Raw genomic sequence first — 6,324 nt, 5'->3', positions numbered from 1 at the left:
TGGACTTCTTCTTATTCTAATGCTTCTCCGCAGGCCTCTGCAGTAGTACCCAGGAAGAGCTCTGGGGAACTGGGGGGGGGGGGGAAGGGAAAGATTTACATACATGGACTAAGGACACTCTCCTTTTCCCAAGCACCCATAACTCCCTCTTTCTTTCTCCCCCAGCTATAGCAAATAGCAGCTATCCTATCAGCAGCACAGAAATGAAACAACAGCTACCTCATGTCAAACCTGGCTTCTCATTGAGACCCAGAGTGTGTGTGTTTCATTGATTCTTCTTTTGGGTCTTTGCATGAGTTAAGATGTGAGCTTTCAAATGAGTTGACTGAATAAACTCCTTACTGCAACCTTGAAAGGCACACAAAAAAATGTTTCTCCCCAGTGTGGATTCATACATGCGAATGCAAATTGAAGTCCAGAGAAAAGCGTTTCCACACCCATCAAATGTTCATTGGTATGGCTTCTCTCCAGTGTGAACCAGAAAGAGTTGTTTTAATTTTGAGTTCTCAGAGAAAGGCTCCCCACATTCTGCACATCCAGGTCCTGGGGACCATGAATTGGAGATGCTTTCTTACGGCCGATTTATCCCTAAACTTTCTTGTGCATACACTCTGAGGACAGGCAATTATTTCTGGGTCACATTCTTTATTCGTTCTAGACTTCTTCCTAGAAAATTCTGACAGGTGTTTAGGATCTGTTAAGTCAGTACCAGGTATTCCTGCAGGAGGAAGCTTCTTGCCAATCATGTACTCAGAATAATACTCCAGGGCATTCTCTCTATCAACCTGTTGAGGAAGATTTTGTTTTGCCCCCTTTTCCATAAATTCCAAAGAACATTCAAGTGGTGGTTTATCTACAAGAGCCTGTTGTGTAAGCTCTTGCTCTGACTCTGCTTTCAGACATTTCAAAGATTTAAAAAGTAAGTCCCCTTCTAGGATGGGTTCAGAAAATTCACCTCTTATTATGCACTCTAAGTAACAGTCAGGGAAGGCCTCCTCCTCTTTAACAACTTGAAGGTTAGTCTCATATCATCTTACATTATCATCATGTCAGACCCATGGTGTATTAGCAGGCTTCTTTGCCTTTGGCATTTGGCGTTGCTTAACTTGGCTTGGCTTAGTCCCAATATGGGCCTTTTCACCCATTCCTTTATGGCAACTCTTCCTTGGTCTTTTCTTTAGTTCCTGGTCCATGTCATTCGTATTACCTGCTTGCTCCTTGCATATTTATACCAGGGTTTATCAATCACTTCCTAGGTAGTAGTGTTTTGGCTAAGTGGTCTTCAGCAAGCACATGCTGCTATATTCAAAGATCTGAAGAGATGGGCCTCTTCTGAAGCCTTCACCATATACTTCCAGCACTCTGCCAGAGCTCTGGTACTTCTTTGCTTCTTTCTGCCAAAAAGCAAAGGCAATGAAGCTTGTAGTTGGAAAGGACTGCACAAGGCTCAGAGTGTGTGTTTTGGAGTAGAATTGTAGGGTTTCCCATGATTGATTTCTTGAAAGTAGGTTGTCAGGCCTTTCTTCTGAGGTACCTGTGGATAGTCTTAAACCCTCAACCTTTCAGTTAGAAGCTGAGTACAAAGCACATACAGAGATCCATGTAACCATCGCTCGTAACTATCAATATTGAAAGATATTATTCTTTGATATTTATTATATTTATTTATTAAAATCAGCAATTGGTATCTTCTCATTTTGAGCAGCATCTATCTGACAGAAAGCTCCCTGTTTCTTCGAAGGCCTTCAGAAATATGAAGTTTTTGGAAAAACAGAATAGAAAGAGAATGGGATTTCCCACAAACTTTTTGAAGCTTCCTCGGACTTCCAAAGCATCAGAAATGAGCAAACCAGAGATTGCTCTCGGAGGCCTCAGGGGAGGACCAGACTGATGGAATGAGTTGACCAACCTCAAGGAAGAGCTTCTCTGGGCCCCTTAGATATCCAGAAGGCCAGGGTCCACCCAGCCCTGCCATAGAACTAGGCATCCATTTCACCAAACAGCGCTTCTGCTTCGGAGGCCCTTAGAGTGCATTGCTTCTTGTCCGTCTATCCCAGCTGCAATAGACCCACTGGGTGCTGTCTGGGGCTGGGAGAGACTCATTCCACTGGCACAGTGGGAACTGTTCTCACTGAGTTCTCTGTCTCAGGGAAGCAGGCCGTGGGGATAGAGGATTTCTTTCCCAGCTCTTTCATTTCAGCATAGGTAGTGCACTGCGCCCGCCACTCACCTGTCAGCTTCCCATCCAGTGCTGGCTTTCATGTTGCTGTAATGAAATGCTACTGGTATTTCTAATACCTGCAGGGACAGGTTTCAGTGGTGCGCCCAGACAAAGCTGATTAGGAAGAAAGGCCTGGCTATCTCCTTCTGAAAATGGACCAGTGAAAATGCTATGGATCAATCACAGTAGACAATTGTCTGATCTAGTGCTGGGTGATGAGACCCCTGGGTTGGAAATCACAGAAAACACAGTTGTTGAAATCATGGTCTCAAACTTATCAACAATCAGAAAGTTGGTTCAGGACCACACAATGTGCTGTTCTGATGCTATGATTGGTTCCATGGTTGTTGTTGTTTAAGTACCGTGGAGTTGGTTATGACTCATAGTAACCCTGCACAGGGTTTCCGAGGCTGTAAATCTTTACAGGAGCAGAAAGCCTCATCTTTCTCCATGGTAGCTGATAACAATAGAACACTTAGCATGAAATTACTTCTTAGCTTAACAACCCAGCCAGTATGTGCCGGCTTCTCATAGTTCAGTAGAGGCTTCTTTCTGTTTGGCTGACTTATTATGAGGGTCTTTTGAAGAAGGAAGAACAAAAGGAGGACCCTTCACCTACAGGATATTGAATGCACTATGAAACTACAGTAATTAAAATGGTTTACCACTGGTGTAAAACCCAACTGACAGATCAATGGAATAGAATAGCTAGCCCTATATAAATTAGAATTTAGCTCAGATTAAAAAAACAAAGCAAAACAGGCTTCAACATGAAAACAATAAGGATCTAATGTAACTAATTATCTTGTGAAAATTGGTCTATTTGGGAGGAAAATCAAGTTAGATAGGACCTCATCTTTCACCAAATTCCAAAACTATTAAGAAATTCAGCCTTCCTCTGTTCAGTATACTCTATAAAATGAAAAGGCAGAGAATAAATGAGATCAATTTCACCACACATCTGGCAGGCAAAGGGTTACAATTCTTATTGTACTAAGAGCTTTTGCACACCAGAGGAAAAACTAGCCAACGACAAGAATACAGGGGCAGTGGAGAAATTTCACGTCAAAGAAATTATCTTTATGAAATAATCAGTGGAACAAATACCTACATACAAGTGTGTTCACTGCAGTATCACGTATAAGGACAAAAAAAAAAAAAAAATAAATCAAAACAACAACAAAAAACCCCCTCTGATGGTTTAACAATTGAAGATTGGCTGAATAGATTCTAGTCTACTTCTGGGATGCAATAGTGGGAAACCATTACAATCATACTTGGGGAGGTATCTACTTTCCCAGGATAAATGTAAAATTGCATTTTGGTAGAAGGAAAGCCTGAATATTCTGTGTATTAATGGCATATATACAGGTGTGCGGGTGGCCCCCCCCTCACAAGAATGAAAGGGGCCACCCCACCCATTAACAATGCATTTCTCTGTGTGCCACAATTATAGGGGTGTTTTATTTGTTTCTGTGTTTTCTTTTATATTTTCTGTTTGTGTTTTCCAAGTTTCCAAAATGAGCTTTTATAAGCCACAGTAGTTATTTTAATAAACCAATAGCTGTTAAATTGGTGTATAAAATGCTGAAAGCACCCTGGGAACAAGGAGAACCATGCAGTGTTTATATTAATATAAAATCACAATATTGTAAAGATGTAATAGCTCCTAAAATGAATCTATTTATCTATCTATTACTAATAAATTAATGTATAAATGCAGTGAATCTCAATTAAAACACTAAGAGGATTTCATGATATTTGACAATAGGATTCTGAAGTCACTAGGTAACAAATAGCAAAAAAAAAGCAAAATACATAAAAACAAAAATAACAATAAAACAAAAATCCCAAAACAAACAACCAACTAAACCAAAAAATAAATACCTAAAAAACAAAAATACCAGGAACATTCTATAAAATATAATATTCTAGTGGTACAAGAAGATATTAAAATATATCATGAAGTTGCAATAATAAAAATATTTGATTTCAGAAAACAAATAAACCTAAAGCCTATTAGGGCAGAATTGTTGTTGTTAAGTGTGTTCGAGTCTTTTTCGAGACCCTGTATAGGGTTTCCGAGGAGCGCCTGGTGAGTTTGAACCAACGATCTTGCTGTTCAAACTGATGAAATATGCTAAAGTGGTTAGGAATCGGGCTGCTAACCTCAAGGTCAGCAGTTTGAAACTACCAGCAGTTCTGTGGGAGAAAGATGAGACATTCTGTTCCCGTAAAGATTTATAGCCTCGGAAACCCTGTGCAGGGTCATTATGAGTTGGAACCGACTCCATAGTACTTAACAACAACCGCAACATCAAGCATACATAATGTTCCACCTGTGTGTTGGGCTCAAGTGTGCATGAAGAATACCACTGTCCCAAGATGATGGGTTTGACCATGAGTCAAGTCAACTCTGACTCATGGTCACCCCATGTGTGTTACAGTAGAACTATGCTCCATGGGATTTCAATGACTGATTTTTCAGAAGTAGATTGACAGTCCTTTCTTCCAAGGTGCCACTGGCTGAACTTGAACCATTAGCTTTTGGTTAGCAGCTGAGCTAATTAACCATTCCCACCTTTCATGGATAAAGAGTAATAATAATAAAATCAACACATCCCCAGAACCCACCACTATCAAGTGGATGCTGATGCACAGTGACCTTATATATTCTCCCCAGAGTAGAACTGTCCCCTAGGGTTTTGGTGACTGTAAATCTTTATGGAAGCAGACTGTCCTCATTGGAGACTGTTCTCCAATGCTTAACCCACTGTACCACCAGGGCTCCTAACACCTATAAGGACATGGGTTATGAGTGATGCCAGAGCTGCTTTTGGAGACCAGGGGAGGTCTGTGTGACCCTTTGGAGGGAAGGAAGCAGAAGACGTTCTGCAGGAAGAATCCATGCCAAGCTGAAGGCAGAGCAGAGCCAGGCTAAGGTCAGCACATCTTCCCTGCACTGTCACTTCCAGGGTGCGATGAATGTACTGTGTCGAACAGGTGATTTACAGAGTAGCTCGGGACCCCAATTCTTTCAAGGTTGTCCATGAACTTGTGTTCAAACTTTTAGGAATGAGTTATGGCACAACACCCTGAGAATTCAATTACCTCTGCAAGACATCCGGCATAAATCAAAGACATTTCGAGGTAGAAGAGATGGTGGAGTTCATCCACAGAGCAGAAACGACTTGCCCAAGGTCGCACTGCAAAAGAGAGCCTGGGAGGAGACAGATTAGCATGCCATCACTTTGCCGATATTGGCATGTTGGGGGAAACGGAAACCTAGTCTTTGGGACTGATGCCCTCCACCTCTATCATTACATTGTTGTGTGAAGTGCCGTCACATTGGTTCTGACCCATAGTAACCCTATATGGGGTTTTGGAGGGGCTGCTGGTGGGTTTGAACTGCTGACCCTGTCGTTTGAAGTCCAGTGCTGATCCTACAGTGCCACACCAGGATTCCATCAGCAGATTAGAGGTGAGAAAAGACCCTGTGGAGGGCTTGAGAGGACAGGCCCCTAGTCCCTTCAGTAATCCCCCAGATAATTGAGACTGCTCCAAGGAGAACCCAGTGAGGTCATGTCTGAAGCAATGTTTAGGAAATGGTGCCTAGCCATGCAAAGGCATGGAGTTGTAAATAATCTTTATTATGTTTTATTAGGTCTTATTATTGGTTGCTGTGCCTGGAATAATGATAGCTTAGTTATTTCCTGCTTTTTACCATATTTGTGTTTGCCTAATAAAGTGTATTTAAAAATCCAAACACCACAGGCTATTAAACGAAAAATAAAACTCTTCCTCTTTGCCTCCCAAACTCCAACACCTTTCCCCTAAAGGCAAGCCCTGCCCAGGGAATAGTGTCTTTTATACTTTTTCAGAAAACAGTTTCTGCATATTCCTGCATGCGTGAATGTGTGTGTGAACCACTGTTTTGCATCTTGCTTTTGTGTTTTTGTCATGTAACATTAGACTTAGATGAGTTTACGTAGCCAAACATAGAGATAGATCTACCACATGCTTTAAAAAAAAAAAAAAAAAAATTTGAGAGGGGGGACGGTGAGGGTGAACTCATGTATCATTTCTGTAGGTTACATTCTTTT

General features: G+C 41.4%; 1 pseudogene; it reads right to left on the bottom strand.

Moving 5' to 3' along the window:
* Nucleotides 1-265: 265 nt before the first annotated feature.
* Nucleotides 266-5,345, bottom strand: LOC102829055 (annotated as a pseudogene).
* Between the last annotated feature and the right edge of the window lie 979 nt (nt 5,346-6,324).

This window comes from Chrysochloris asiatica, unplaced genomic scaffold, assembly GCF_000296735.1.
Source record: "Chrysochloris asiatica unplaced genomic scaffold, ChrAsi1.0 scaffold00055, whole genome shotgun sequence".
Taxonomy (NCBI): Eukaryota; Metazoa; Chordata; class Mammalia; order Afrosoricida; family Chrysochloridae; genus Chrysochloris; species Chrysochloris asiatica.
The sequence above is the reverse complement of the archived record's forward strand: the minus strand, read 5'-3'. Positions and strand labels throughout refer to the sequence as shown.